General features: G+C 41.5%; 1 long non-coding RNA gene across 1 annotated transcript; it reads right to left on the reverse strand.

Moving 5' to 3' along the window:
• Window positions 1–10,627: 10,627 nt before the first annotated feature.
• Window positions 10,628–14,969, reverse strand: LOC124508553 (uncharacterized). Its single transcript, XR_006961280.1, has 2 exons — window positions 13,508–14,969; window positions 10,628–10,687 (listed from the first exon to the last, which is right to left on the reverse strand). It is a non-coding gene; the product is annotated as an uncharacterized LOC124508553 (long non-coding RNA).
• Between the last annotated feature and the right edge of the window lie 466 nt (window positions 14,970–15,435).

Genomic DNA, 15,435 nt, shown 5'->3' on the forward strand with positions numbered 1-15,435 from the left:
ATTGCATTGAGTATGTAGATTGCTTTGGGTAGTATCGACATTTTAACAATATTTGTTCTTCCTATCCAGGAGCATGAAATCTTTTCCCATTTTTGTGTCTTCTTCAATTTCTTTAATAAGCTTTCTGTAGTTTTCAGTGTATAGATTTTCACCTCTTTGGTTAGATTTATTCCTAGATATTTTATGGTTTTTGGTGCAATTATTAATGGGATCGATTCCTTAATTTCTCTTTCTGTTGCTTCGTTGTTGGTGTATAGGAATGCAACTGATTTCTGTGCATTGGTTTTATACCCTGCCACTTTGCTGAATTCATGGATCAGTTCTAACAGTTTTTTGGTGGAATCTTTTGGGCTTTCCATATAGAGTACCATGTCGTCTGCGAAGAGTGAAAGTTTGACCTCCTCCGGCCAATTTGGATGCCTTTTATTTCTTTGTGTTGTCTGATTGCAGAGGCTAAGACTTCCAATACTATGTTGGATAACAGCGGTGAGAGTGGACATCCCTTTCTTGTTCCTGACCTTAGGATAAAAGCTCTCAGTTTTTCCCCATTGAGGATGAAATTAGCGTTGGGTCTTTCATATATGGCTTTTATGATCTTGAGGTGTGATCCTTCTATCCCTACTTTCTCGAGAGTTTTTATGGAGAAAGGGTGCTGTATTTTGTCAAATGCTTTCTTTACATCTATTGAGAGGATCATGTGGTTCTTTTCTCTTTCTTTATTGATGTAATGCATCACATTGATTGTTTTGTGGATATTGAACCAGCCCTGTATCCCAGGTATAAATCCCACTTGGTTGTGGTGAATAATTCTTCGTGGAAGAAGAATTATTCATGGATCTGGTTGGCTAGTATCTTGTTGAGGATTTTTGCATACATATTCATCAGGGAAATTGGTCTATAGTTCTCCTTTTTAGTGGGGTCTCTGTCTGGTTTTGGAATCAAGGTAATGCTGGCTTCATAGAAAGAGTTTGGAAGTTTTCCTTATATTTCTTCTTTTTGGAACAGCTTCAAGAGAATAGGTGTTAACTCTTCCTTAAATGTTTGGTAGAATTCCTCTGGAAAGCCATCTGGCCCTGGACTCTTGTTTTTTTGGCAGATTTTTGATTACTAATTTGATTTCTTTACTGGTTATGGGTCTGTTCAAATTTTCTATTTCTTCCTGTTTCAGTTTTGGTAGTGTATATGTTTCTAGGAATTTGTCGATTTCTTCCAGATTGCCCATTTTATTGGCATATAATTGCTCATAATATTCTCTTATTATTGTTTTTATTTCTGCTGTGTTGGTTGTGATCTGTCCTCTCTCATTCTGATTTTATTTATTTGGGTCCTTTCCTTTTTCTTTTTGATCAAACTGGCTAGTGGTTTATCGATTTTGTTAATTCTTTCAAAGAACCAGCTTCTGGTTTCATTGATCTGTTCTACTGTTTTTTTTGGTTTTGATAGCATTAATTTCAGCTCTAATCTTTATTATTTCCTGTCTTCTGCTGTTTTTGGGTTTTATTTGCTGTTCTTTTTCCAGCTCTTTAAGGCGTAAGGTTAGGTTGTGTACCTGAGATCTTTCTTCCTTCTTTAGGAAGGCCTGGATTACTATATACTTTCCTCTTATGACCGCCTTTCCTGTGTTCCAGAGGTTTTGGATTGTGGTGTTATCATTTTTATTGGCTTCCATGAACTTTTTAACTTCATCTTTAACTTCTTGGTTAGCCCATTCATTCTTTAGTAGGATGTTCTTTAGTCTCCAAGTATTTGTTACCTTTCCAAATTTTTTCTTACGGTTGATTTCGAGTTTCATAGTGTTGTGGTCTGAAAATATGCATGGTATGATCTTGATCTTTTTGTACCTGTTGAGAGCTGATTTGTGTCTGAGTATGTGGTCTATTCTGGAGAATGTTCCATGTGCACTGGAGAAAAATGTATATTCCGCTGCTTTAGGATGAAATGTTCTGAATGTATCTGTTAAGTCCATCTGGTCCAGTGTGTCATTCAAAGCCATTGTTTCCTAGTTGATTTTTTGATTAGATGATCTGTCCATTGCTGTGAGTGGGGTGTTTAAGTCCCCTACTATTATGGTATTACTATCAATGAGTTTCTTTATGTTTGTGATTAATTGATTTATATATTTGGGTGCATCCACATTTGGCACATAAATGTTTACAATTGTTAGGTCTTCTTGATGGATGGACCCCTTAATTATGATATAATTCCCTTCTTAATCTCTTGTTACAGTCTTTATTTTAAAGTCTAGATTGTCTGATATAAGTATGGCTACTCCGGCTTTCTTTTGTTGACCATTAGTTTGGTAGATGGTTCTCCATCCCCTTACTTTCAACCTGAAGGTGTCTTTATGTCTAAAATCAGTCTCTTGTAAATAGCATATAGATGGATCTTGTTTTCTTATCCATTATGCTACCCTATGTCTTTTGATTGGAGCATTTAGTCCAATGACGTTTAGAGTGAGTAGTGAAAGATATGAATTTATTGCCATCATGTTGCTTGTAGAGTTGGAGTTTCTGGTAGGGCTCTCTGGTCCTTTCTAGTCTTTGTTGCTTTTGGTCTTTATTTATTTGGGTTTTTTTTTTTTTCATCTTTTCTCCCCTCAGAGAGTCCCCTTTAAAATTTCTTGCAGGGCTGGTTTAGTGGTCACAAACTCCTTTAATTTTTGTTTGTCTGGGAAACTTTTTATCTCTTCTTCTATTTTGGATGACAGCCTTTCTGGATAAAGAATTCTTGGCTGCATATTTTTCTGATTCAGCACATTGAATATATCCTGCCACTCCTTTCTGGCCTGCCAAGTTTCTGTGGATAGGTCTGCTGCAAACCTGATCTATCATCCCTTATAGGTTAAGGACTTTTTCCCCTTGCTGCTTTCATGATTCCTTCCTTGCCTGAGTATTTTGTGAATTTGACTATGATATGCCTTGTTGATGGTCGGTTTTGGTTGAATCTAATGGGAGTCCTCTGTGCTTCCTGGATTTTGATGTCTGTGTCTTTCCCCAGGTTAGGAAAGTTTTCTGCTATGATTTACTCACATAACCCTTCTATCCCTATTTCTCTCTCCTCCTCTTCTGGGACCCCTATAATTCTGATGTTGTTCCTTTTTAAAAAAAATTTTTTTTAATCTTTATTTATTTTTGAGAGAGAGACAAAGTGAGAGCAGGGGAGGAACAGAGAGGGCGGGAGACACAGAATCCGAAGCAAGCTCCAGGCTCCAAGCTGTTAGCACAGAGCCCGATGCGAGGCTCGAACTCACAAACTGTGAGATCATGAACTGAGCTGAACTCGGCCGCTTAACTAACTGAGCCCGCAGGTGCCCCTTGATGTTGTTCCTTTTTAAAGAGTCACTGATTTCTCTAATTCTTAAATTGTGCTCTTTTGCCTTAATCTCCCTCTTTTTTTCTGCTTCATTATTCTCTATAAGTTTGTCCTCTATATCGCTGATTCTCTGTTCTGCCTCATCCATCCTTGCCGCCCTTATCTCCACAGAAAGGGATTAAAATCTATTTTTGACTCCAGCTAGTACTCTTATTATCATGATTCTAAATTCTGGTTCAGACATTTTGCTTGTATCTGTGTTGGTTAAGTCCCTGGTTGTCGTTTCTTCGTGCTGTTTATTTTGGGGTGAATTCCTTTGTTTTGTCATTTTGAAGGGAGAAGAGGAATTAATGAGGTTAAAAAAATTAAAATTAAAAAAATTAAAATCAAAAAATTTAAAATTTAAAATACTAAAATTAAAAAATTAAAAACAAACACACACACACACAAAAATTGGAATAAATGATGCTAGATCCTGGCTGTGTTTTGGTCTGGGTGTTGAAAGGGGCTTGATAGATTAGAGAAAAGAGGGGGAAAGAAAAAAAAAGGAAATCGTTTGAAAATTTGAAAAAATGAATACCCTGAAGCAGACTAAAATGAAATGATGGAAGTAAAATATAATTTGAAAAAATTTACACAAAGGTAGAAAATACAGTAGAAAAAATTAAAGAAAAATATTTTTCATAAAAATCGAAAGTAAAAATGAATTTTTTCTCTTTCTGTATTCAAGAAAGAGAAAAGAAACAAAGAAGAGGAAAAAAAAGAAAGAAAATTGAATAGATGGACCAGCGAACAGACTGAAATACGAGTGAAATGACTTCGTTTTCCCCAGAAGTCAAATTAGGAAGCGCTTTATAGTCCATAAACTAAGCAGGCGGAGAGACTTGTGTTCCTGAAGAGCGAGGTTGGCCCAGCTGGGCGGGGCTTAGTGTAATGGCTCCATTCTCCACTAGATGGCGCTGCTTAGCTTACTGGGATGGATTGTTATGGCGCTGGTAGGTGCGTAGGCGCATGCGCGGGAGCGGCAAAAATGGCGTCACCCGACTACCCGACTTCTAGTGTCAGAGCTGTTCTCCCGGATAAGCAATCGCGCACCCGTCCTTCGTCTTGGGCTTCCATCCACTCCCCGCTTTTACACAGTCCGTGACCAAGCCCCAGGCAGCACCTCCCTCCTGAGTTTGGTCTCAGATGCGGCTGTTTTTCCTGACCCCTTGCTTGTGAGGGACTGTGGCTTTGACCTGTTCTGCCCGTCTGCAGGAGGGTCTCGCCCAGCAATGGCGGGGTGCCAACAACGCTTGCTGGACCCTGCTGCTGCCGATGCCCAGAGAGTGAGGCCAGGTGCCAGCCCGCCCCAGAAAAAGTTTGCGAGATAGTGTAGCAGCAGCGCCTCAGGGACTATGGAAAATCACAACACACATCTGGCACCAGGCTTCACCCTTAACGACCTTGTTCCAGTACCAGCGAATGTGGTTGTTCTCCCAGGTCCACTGGGGCCTTGCCTTTGGGGGACCCACACAGCTTCTACCAGGGGAACCGCCTCTCTCCGTGTGGCCTGAAGACCTCCGGACCCCACTCTGCTCCCGGGGATTCGCCCTTCCCGCCAGAGCACCACCAGGTATTGAGCTGCGGAGTTTCAGACTCAGCGCTTCCCCTGTTTATAGTCTTAATGGAATTTAAACCCTCTCGTTTCTCCCTTTTTAGTTCAGTGCCTGCGGCTGTTTCCACTTTTCCACTTTCCCTCCAGCTGCTTTTTGGGGAAGGGGGTGCTTTTCCCGTATTCTCCCCCCTCCCCTCGTCTCCATCCGCTCTCCACATGCAAAAGTGGCTCCCCTACCCCCTGCAGCTTCTCTCTCCCCCACTTCACCTCTCCGCGCCTCGCACCTGCTGAATTCTGTGGTTCAGGTTGTGCGGATTGTTGTGTTAATCCTCAGATCAGTTTTCTAGGTGGGCAGGATGGTTTAGTGTTGGTCTGGCTGTATTTTATGCATGGGAGACCCATGCTGTTCTGCCATCTTGGCTCCTCTGAGTTTTTTTGTTTTTGTTTTAAGTTTATTTATTTATTCTGAGAGAGAGAGAGAGTGAGCATGTGCAGAAGGGGCAGAGAAAGAATCCCAAGCAGGCTCCACCCTGTCAGTGTGGAGCTGAATGCAGGGGCTCGATCTCATGTGAGATCATGACCTGAGCTGAAATCATGAGTCGGACACTTAACTGAGGCACCCAGGGGCCGCAACATGAAGGAGTCTTAAAAACATAAAACCAAACACAAGGAGCAAATCACAGTTTAACTCGTAACAGTCTGGCGCTCTTGATATAAATGTCAAAAACAAAATTAATTTTTAGAGGTCACATTTCTAGGTGATAAGAAAAGGCAGGAGAGGCTGTTAGCACAAAAATCAGGCTAGGAAGTTTAGCTAGCTGGGTGGGAGAAAGGAGGAAAAAGTGACCTGGAGGTGGCACATGAGGATTTTCAGGTTTGGTAAGATTCTGTTTCTTTTCCTGAATGGTGAATACACTGGTGTTATGTTATTATTACTTTCCAAACTGTACAGAAGCTTTTTTATATCCTTCTGTGTATATGATACAGTGCGTGATGAAAACAAAACAAAACAAAAGCTGTTGGGCAAATACAACTGAGACTGTCAATTGGACAAAAATTGTGGGGCGATATAACAGAAGACTCCAGGCGGAGGAACTGGGCACCGTGTCTCCCACAAGGCAGCACTGCCTCCCTGGGTCTATTTTACAGAGGAGTGTTCTCTCTGACATGCCCTGGCTCCAGCCTGATCCTCCTTGCCCTGGCAAGGAGAAGGGGCCTTTTCTCTCACTCTCTTTCCCTTTGTGTTAATGAGATAGCCAGTCTGGGTCAACTGCTTTGTCCAAGGTCACACAGCTACTGAAGGTTCCCAGTCCATCGTTCATTTCACCTATTATTATGCAGAGTTTTATTTTATCCTTCCCGGGAGGGCCTCAGAGAAGAGAATATTAAAAGCCTACAGTAATTAGCCTCACATTGTAACACCCTTGACTCCAGGCTACCTCCTTCAGCAGGGGAGGGTAAAGTTTGATTCTGCCCTTCTCAGACGGATCTGAGATTCTGGCTAGAAAGCAAGAGAGGATTTCCCAAAGATGCCCAAGGGTGTCAGGGGTCCATTTGGGTCACTATTGTTCACAGTGGCCTTTGAGAAGTAGCCGTGGAACTTGTTGGGGGTAAAGCGTTGGGTCTCATCTGTTGGGGGGTGGAGTAGGTTGTGTGGGCAACTTGGAGTAGACTGAACAGATTTCCGGGGTTGTGAAATTGCTCGTTCTTTCCTGAAAATGTTACCTGTGTCTTGATGTTGGCCTCCGACCTGCATGTCAGAGCTCCAAGTGAGCTGGTGAGGGCTGCAGGTGGGCAACTGTGCATTTGGAAGCTCCTTCTGCTGCCCCAAGACTCTGTTCCTGGCTTTGCTGCTGTTTTAGGGAAACGATCTTGTAACCCCTTAAAAAAAAAAAAGCCCCAGGATGCCTGGATGGCTCAGTTGGTTGAGCTTCTGACTCTTGATTTCTACTCAGGTCATGATCTCAGAGTCATGGAATTGAGCCCCATGCCCAGCTCTGCGCTGAGTATGGAGCTTGCTTGGGATTCTCTCTCCCTCTGCCCCTCTCCCCCACTTGCTCTCTCTCTCTCTCTAAGATAATTAAAAAATAATTAAAAAAAAAAAACAGTCCCTTTCTGTTTAAACATGTATAAAGTAGTGAGAGGTATAAAATGTAATCCCACTTGGGTTCATAGTTACAGCAGTTTCTGGGTTTGGTTTGGATATTCTCTGACCTCAGGAGGCATCCTGTGGAATGCAGACTATGGCAAATGAATATAAACACATCACAATGTGGGATGGTCAGTTTGGCTTTGCTACAGTCCCTACTTATTCAATCAAACACCTAAGCTAGATTTGGTTGCAGAGGTATTCTGTAGATGTGATTAAAGTCCGTAATAAGTTTACTTTAAATGAGGAAGATGATTATCCTAGATAATCTGGATGAGCCTCATTCAATCAGCTGAAGGATCTCAGAGCAGAGGTGAAGATTCTGCCTGTGGTTAGCAGCTCAGTCTCTGCCTGAGAGTTTCCAGCCTGCCCTTCTGATGGTCTGCCCTATGGATTTCAGACGTGCCTAGAGTTATGGGTTGAATTGTGCCCCTCCTTCCCCAAAGATGTTGGAGTTGTCACCCCTGTACCTGTTATTGTGATCTTCCTTGGAAATCGGATCTTTGCTGATGATTAAGTTAAGATGAGGTTCTAGGGTGGGCCCTAATCCAGTATGACTGTGTCTTTATAAAGGGGGAAATTTAGACACATGGACACTTATAGAAGGATGATGATGTGCAGATTCAGAGAGGAGATAGTCACCTACAAGCAAAGGAGCACCATATGTGTAGCCATCTCCATATTCTACTGTGACTCAATTTCTCTGACAGAACCCTGACTGATGCAAAATGATGATATAATAGCACTGAAGTGGGTGGGGACCAAAGAAGCTGAACTAAGTAATTCTGGAAAAAGTTATTTTAACCAGAAACTGTCAAGCTAAAGGCAAAGAAAGTGCACAAAAACACTGTATTCCACTTAGTAAAGTTGTTTCTCACAGGGTACAGGCTAACAGTTCTGAAACTGCTTTATTGTAGACCAGGGTTTAACAAATAAGTAATGGGTGGCAGATGGTGGGAGCCTGGTTTCTCATTGTCAGGGAAGGAAGTTACAGGTAATCAAGAAAGAAGCTAAAAAAAACTCTGTGGTACTGAATTAGAGTTTAAAGCCATCAATATGAACTCATGTTTAGATAGGTAGGTAAGTAGGTAGGTAGGTAGGTAGATAGATGATAGACGGACAGACACAGGAATAATTGTTGAGATGTGTATATACATATGTGTATTTCCTTGTTCTGTTCCCTGAGAGGACCTAGAAGCAATGATGCCCTGGTAGCAATGAGCACCTAGCACCCAGATCTTGATTTCTAATATTATTTTACAATGAAAGGAACCAGGGCTCTTTGGAGAAATGACTAATTCTAGGATTAGGGCAAGAAATATACAAGCTGAGTTTGGAGTATCTTGTAGCACCAGAAAATAAGAAAGAGCTAGAGCAAAACAAATAATAAACCCAACTACACTGATGGGGGCTATGTCAAAGAGACACAGGAGCCAGCCTGAAAGAGTACCCAATGGCTAACACTGAAATAATTTAAACAACAAAACAATTAACATAGTACTGCAGTATAACCCCAACTATAAAATAGAGGCATATGCATCCATATTATTGTAAATGAATGAATGAATGAATGAATGAATGAATACATAAATAAGGGAGAAGGGACAAAATTTCCTTACAGAATTCCAAATAATATATGTAGATGTAGATACTCCTCACTCTAGAATGTGGAGCTTAATCTCCTCCCCCTCCCCAGGGTAGGTTAGGCTTATTGACTTGCTTCCAAAGTACAGAGTATAGAATGGGAAAAATGGTAACTTTACCCAGGAGAAAAAACTGGCAAACACCACCTTAATCACGTGATGAAAGGTAGCATCAATGGTGATGTCATGTTGATATCCTGTGTCCCCTGACATGATATAATGAGAAGTACACTTCATTTTTGTGGTCTTCTTTCCAAAAGCTCATAACTCCAGGCCAATCATAAGAAAAACATCAAACAAACCCAAATTGAGAGACATTCTACAAAATACCTGTCTGATATTCCCATAGATGTTAATGCCATTAAAAACAACAACAAAGAAAGACTAAGAAACTGTCAAAGACCAGAGGAGGCTTGGGAGACAGGACAGTTAGATACAACGAGATATCCAAATTTGATCCTGGAACAGAAAGAGAACATTAGTGAGAACACTGTTGAAATCCAAATAAACCTGGAGTTTAGTTGATAGTGATGTACTAATGTTGGTTTCTTAGTGTGCCAGTACACCATGGTGAGATGAGATGTTAACCATGGGGAGGCTGTTTGACAGGTATACGGGAGTTCTCTGTGCTATCTTTGCAATTTTTCTGTAAATCAAACATTATTCCAAAATCAAATGTTTTATTTTAAAAAGGCCTTTTAGTTCCAACACTCACTAGCTGTGTGACCTCAGGTAAATTATTTAATCTTTCAGTGCCTCAATCTCGTCTCTTGTGAAATGGAGATTAACCATACAACCTGCCCGTAGGGTTGTTATAAGGATTCCATGAGTTAATACAAACTGCTTAGAACAGTGCCTAGTACAGTGTAAGTTCTTGATAAATGTTGACTCTAATTATAATACTTTTATTTCCTCCTGTAGACCATTTATTCTCCATCATTTCTTGCTCAGTATATGATAATCCACCCCATATACCAGTATTATTTTGAGCGGACTGTAGCTGGGGTTGTATAAGACTACCAATTGGGGAGTAAGAAGAAAAAGTAGAACTTGTGTTTATATGCAGTATTCAGTTCATCCTTTCACGTTTCCTATTTTATGCATGTGCTATAATGTGTATCTTAATCCATTATATCAGAATATAATTTGTAGATACCTATATGAGGACATTCTGTTTCTTTCTTCTAAGGCTGAACACACTCTTGCATCTGTATGACCTTCTTTGGGCTCAAAGACATAGCCACTTAAACTAATTTTGCAGTAAGCCCTAATGCCTAAGCCATTTAAATCCACATGAAAATAACATTTTAGTCCAGAAAGCTGTAAGTGTTGAGGTTGATTCAATGTATATTTACTACCCAGTGTTCTTTCAGCCTGGATTACTTCAATTTGTTCCATTACTGGACAAAATCTCGCCACTTACTTTAAGAATCTAAATTTTCCCTCTGGCTTCTACCAGGCCTTATTTATGACTTTACAATACTCTCTTCCAGTTATTTCAGGCATAGTAAGTTTATGAGTCTAAAGCTTTTTGGACCTAGATAGTGATACTTGATAGAATATTCTTGAGGCATGGAACTACATAACTGACATCATTTTAAGTTTCATATGCATTGACTTATTCACCATCATTTATTCACAATTATTCATTCAAATGGTGGTTTAGTTTTAAAAAGAACAAACAAACAAAATCCCCAGGTCTTAGAGATAGTCAGACTTAGTTTTAAATCCTGCTAGATTTCAGGACATGGGCTCAAATCCTGTCATTAATCAGTTGTGTTTCCTTGGACAATTCTGTTTTTGTTTTCTTTTTTCTTTCCTTTTCTTTCTTTCTTTCTTTCTTTCTTTCTTTCTTTCTTTTCTTTCTTTCCTTTCTTTCTTTCTTTCTTCTTCTTCTTCTTCTTCGTCTTCTTCTTCTTCTTCTTCTTTTTGAACTCCTTTACATCCACTTCCTCATTGGATGGACAGAATGTTTATCTTGCAGGGCTGTGTAAGGAATAACAATATATTTGTGAAGCACTTGGCTCAGCCTCTGGGCATGGTAGGCGCTTAACTAACAGATGGTTTTCCTATTATTGTTGTTAATTTATTGCTATTGTGCCAATTACAAGGGTAGACCTAGGAAAAAAAAGATGGCTATGTCATGGTCCTTGCCTATAAGGGACACACACACACACACACACACACACCCTAAACATATTATTGACACATTGATGTACTTGGTAAAAAACAAAATAGCAAAAGAAAGCTTGCAATGCAAAGCAACGCTCTCCTGGTTTATGTGCCCCAAACATAGTCCTGTTCTCCTGTTTCTCTTTTTCATTCTTCTGTGGTTTATTCCATAATTCAAAACAATAAGCTTATTTTTTTTAAGTTTATTTATTTATTTTGAGAGACACCACAAGCATGGGAGGGGCAGAGAAAGAGGAACAGAGAGAATCCCAAGCAGGCTCTGCAGTCTCAGTGCAGAGCCCGACACGGGGCTCCATCCCATGAACTGTGAGGTCTTGACCTGAGCTGAAATCAAGGCCCCCCAAAACAACAAGCTTATACCAGTGTTTCTTAATTTCCTCAGCTTTACAACAGTCTTTTGACTCCTTGTTATGAAAATACGATGAGGATTTAGGTCACATGATTCTGTACTTCCCCTACCTCTTCTTTTCCTAAGGTTTGATAATTATTATTTCCTAAAAATTCCTCAATTGCTGATATTTTTAACTTTAAATATTATTCTTGAACCTCTATTTTTTGTTCTATTCATCTTCAGTCAGTAATTTACTTCCCTCTCTGAAAGGCAAGGTCACTCTTCGTCTTTCATCTCCTACCTTCTGTAAGAAGCAGCCCAATTCTCTAAAATGCAGTTTGATGAATAACAAATCTGCCAAATTTACCAAATGTAGGATTTGGGCATTTCATGTTGATGTGATTGCTTTGGATTCCTCCTCAGGAATTTCACTTTTCTAGAGGATGCAAGCCAACCCACTGAATTAATCTGGAGCCCCTTTGTCAGTGACACTTTCATTTTTAATATTGTCAACATTCACAAGCTCTCTGTTCAGTTTTGCAATTGTAATAAAGGCTTTCTCTATGGTTGATTTAAAAAGTTATAACCCATAAAAAATGCACTTGTGTTATTACCATCAGTTCATTATTTCCCACCACAGGGAGGGACAATATGCTGGGATCACATGGTCCTCTCTACGGATCCAATGTCAGGACCTGTGAGCTACTCAAAGGGGAAAGAGGCACCATAAAGTCAAAGTCAAATGGTCTTTCTTTTCTTTCGATATATCAGTTGCTTAAAATCATATGACATTTTACTTTTCTCTGCATTTGGATTACTGCCTTCTTGTGTAGCCTTCGGTTTTCCTGCCATTTCTCTTTACGAAGATGTACTGAATCGGGTTGCATTTTGGAAATGTTTCACCAGTGTCAATACTTCAAGTAATTTCTTCAGAAAAAAAAATGGGGCTTAGAACACCTACAAGTCTCTGGAACATGTACCCTGGCACCTGACTCTAAGTTTATCGCAAATTCAGATGTTCTCACAGATTGGGACATATCTTCGTATTAAGAGCAAACAACATCTGTGGACTTAGGGTCAACTTGAAAGGGAAACACATGAACTCTCTCAAGGTACGCTCAGCAGTCAGTTGAGGTCAGAGTTTCAACAGATTTCTGAGACTGAGGCTCCAAGTAGTTAAGTCCACTGCTGAAGGATTCATCTGCATCTCAATTTACTACAGAGGTCTCAAGGGACCAATATAAGTCATCTGCCCGAAGTGCCATAGGTGGGGAGTAGCACTGTGGGCTTTCAGATGTCTACACCACACCCTCACATGGAAACATAGTGTATTTGGGTGTGGCCATGAGGTCTGGGCAATTGAGGGAAAGGGTAGTCCTAATAGGGCAATGGGACCGTAAAGACCTTTCAGGGAGATTGAGGAAGCAATCCATTTTTCATGTCTCCCAAGGCCAGACCACATCTGGACTATAGCTCGCTGGTGAGGTTGCAGAGCTGTTCATCTCTTACTCCTCTCTTGCAGCCACTTTCTTTGTGAATGATTAGACGAAGTGTATCGATGTTTTCCTGCACCATATGGCCTCTCCAATCATTAACGTGGCCCTTTATCTCCTCCCTTGTCACCCAGCCTTCTCCCCTTTGAAGCTAGTTGTGAAAGAGATAGAGTCCTAAGAATTAGAATTCTATCTCCACCCTAGGTCCTTCCCAGAATGTGTCAGAGTTGATCTATTTGAAAGGCAGCCACATTCCCACCCCTCTCCAAGAGCTGTGCCTGGGCCCCATGACCTCCCTGCACTAGTCCACCTCATCTGCCTCCTATCCCACCTCCCACTGCTCACCTGGTCACCCTGTTCAAACACTTCACAGCTCCCAGTTGACTCCAGAACAAGGTCTGGTTTCTTGCTCTGGACATGCCAGTATCCCCAGAATACCCCGTCTGCCCTTCCAGAGGTAGTTCCCTTGCTCCCCTCCCCACAGCCAGTCAAAGGGAAAACTTCACGGCTACTCCCACACCCTAGCTTCCTGTGCTAGGGCTTGATTCTTGCCCTCACCTGGGATGCCCTGGCTCCCCCATCTCTGCTGGTCTAAATTCTGCTCATTTTCAAGTCCCCAGCACCTCCTCTGAGCCTCCCAGGTCCCACAGCTGTGGCTCTCTCCAACAATACTAAGGCTCAAGGAGTCCTCTGAGAGCTTTACGTGGGGGACCTTATTTCATCCTCACAACCTGTGAGGCAGGGACTAGTCTCAGGTAACAAAACTGAGGTGTACAAAGGTTAACTTACCTTAGGATCTTGGGCCTGGAATCAGGATAGGAACTCCGGTGTGCCTAGTTCCATCTCAGAGTCCTGGCTTGCTGTCATTCGGGATGCTTCAAGGCCCTTGATTATTTATGTCACTGGTGTTTGTCCCTCTGTAAGAGGCACTAATATCCTGGTGAGTGGAAGAATGTCCAATTCACCTTTGTTTCTGCTGCCAATTTCAGTGTGGAGGAAAAGGCAGGATTCTTCTGTGGGGAAGGCCAGAAGTGCCCATGATTGGGGCTTTCCTGTGGTCTGCTAGGTGGTGGGATTTGTCCCCTCCCTTCCTCCCTGGTGCTCCAAGTGCTTCCTGTCCCTTGCCAGCCCATCCTGTCCACTCCTCCCCAGCCCTGCTTCCTGTCTGCCCAGATGCCTGCTGCAAGGGCAGAAGGTGGGTGCTCTGGGAGATCTTATAGCCCTCTTACCACTTCCCTGGTTTGACCTCCTTCCCATCTCTGAGTCTTTTCTTTTTGTCATATCCTGGTTGGAAATAAAGCCCAGCCTGGGTGCCTGGCTGAGTACAACCAACTCCTCTGATCGCCGCTTCTCAGATGCCTCCAGCATTTGCAATTGGTACTGTGACCAGGCTCTGAGTTATAGGCTGCCAGGTAATTGATCTATCCCTCCATCAATGCATATTTATCAAGGTCTTATTGTGTGTGGGGTCCTGATGAGGCTGCAATGAGCAAAGAGTACTGTCTGCACGGACCCGTACAGTCTAGCGTAATGTACTGTAATTGGTTTGTGGGTATCATCTGGTCTCTTCACCTAGACTGTTAATTTCTTGCTGGCAGAAAACTTATTTTCTGGTCCTTTTGTGGCCTCTGCACAGCTTAATACAGTGCTGGGCACAACGTAGGAACAGTTGCAGTGGATAATGTATAGTGAGTTATAAAACATTTATAACTTAGGAAGCATTTTTCATACACACAATCACATTTTTTAATTGAATTCTTAGGAGGCAGAATAAAACTGAACAAGGTTGAATCTGAGTAGTTTAAGAATCTTGCAGTTCTTAGAATACCTATTCAGTAAATATTGTTCATCATTTATTTGATGAGGATAGGAGAAACTATCCTTCCAGTTTTTCTTTTTAAAGCAAGGGATTTATATGCACCTTATAGAACATCAGAAACATTTGTTTTTATAGAGCGTGCATGTGTTTAAAAAGAAGAGTATGGAAGGGCCTAGAATGAAAAAACCTTTGTCCCCACTCTTCCTTACCCCCTATTCTCCTTCTCAGAGACAATCAATTTTAATGTTTTGTTTTCATTTCTTCTGCACATGATGGACATGTAAATAACGGTGGGCAGAGGTCAGATAGTAGCATTGTGAATAATAGTCACAAATTCCTCCTATCCTGTTATGTTCACCCCTTTGCAAGGTGACTTTGCAGCCCCTTCCATCAAAGGCAAGGTCTATTTCCACCCCTCCCCCCCCCCACCTTGATTCTGGGTTGGCCCTGGGACTTCCTGTGTCCAGTAGCATAAGGCAGAAGTGACATTTTGCAAAATCTAAGGCTAGGCCTCAATGGACCTTTCACCTTATTCTTTTGACCTTTTGGAATGCTGTCCTGAGACTGTCATTTAAGGACATTGATCTAGCCTACAGAAGAGTGAGATGTCATGTAGATGAGAAATGATGAACCCCAGTAGACAGCTGGCATTAACAGCCAGATGTTCAGGTAGGGCCACCTTGTACTGGCCAGCCCAGCTGTTTTTTGAGAATATAGCCTAGGGTGAGCCCAAGAAAAATCAATGGAGGAACTCCACAGAATCATGAGACATAACAAATGGTTGCTGTTTTAAAATACTGAAGTTTCTGGTGCCTGGGTGGCTCAGTTGGTTGAGTGTCTGACTTTGGCTGAAGTCATGATTTCACAGTTTGTGAGTTCAAGCCCCACATCTGGCCCT

The sequence above is a fragment of the Lynx rufus genome, unplaced genomic scaffold (genome assembly GCF_022079265.1).
Source record: "Lynx rufus isolate CCGP_SWC_20201006 ecotype Redwood Valley unplaced genomic scaffold, mLynRuf1.p SCAF_13, whole genome shotgun sequence".
NCBI classification, from domain to species: domain Eukaryota; kingdom Metazoa; phylum Chordata; class Mammalia; order Carnivora; family Felidae; genus Lynx; species Lynx rufus.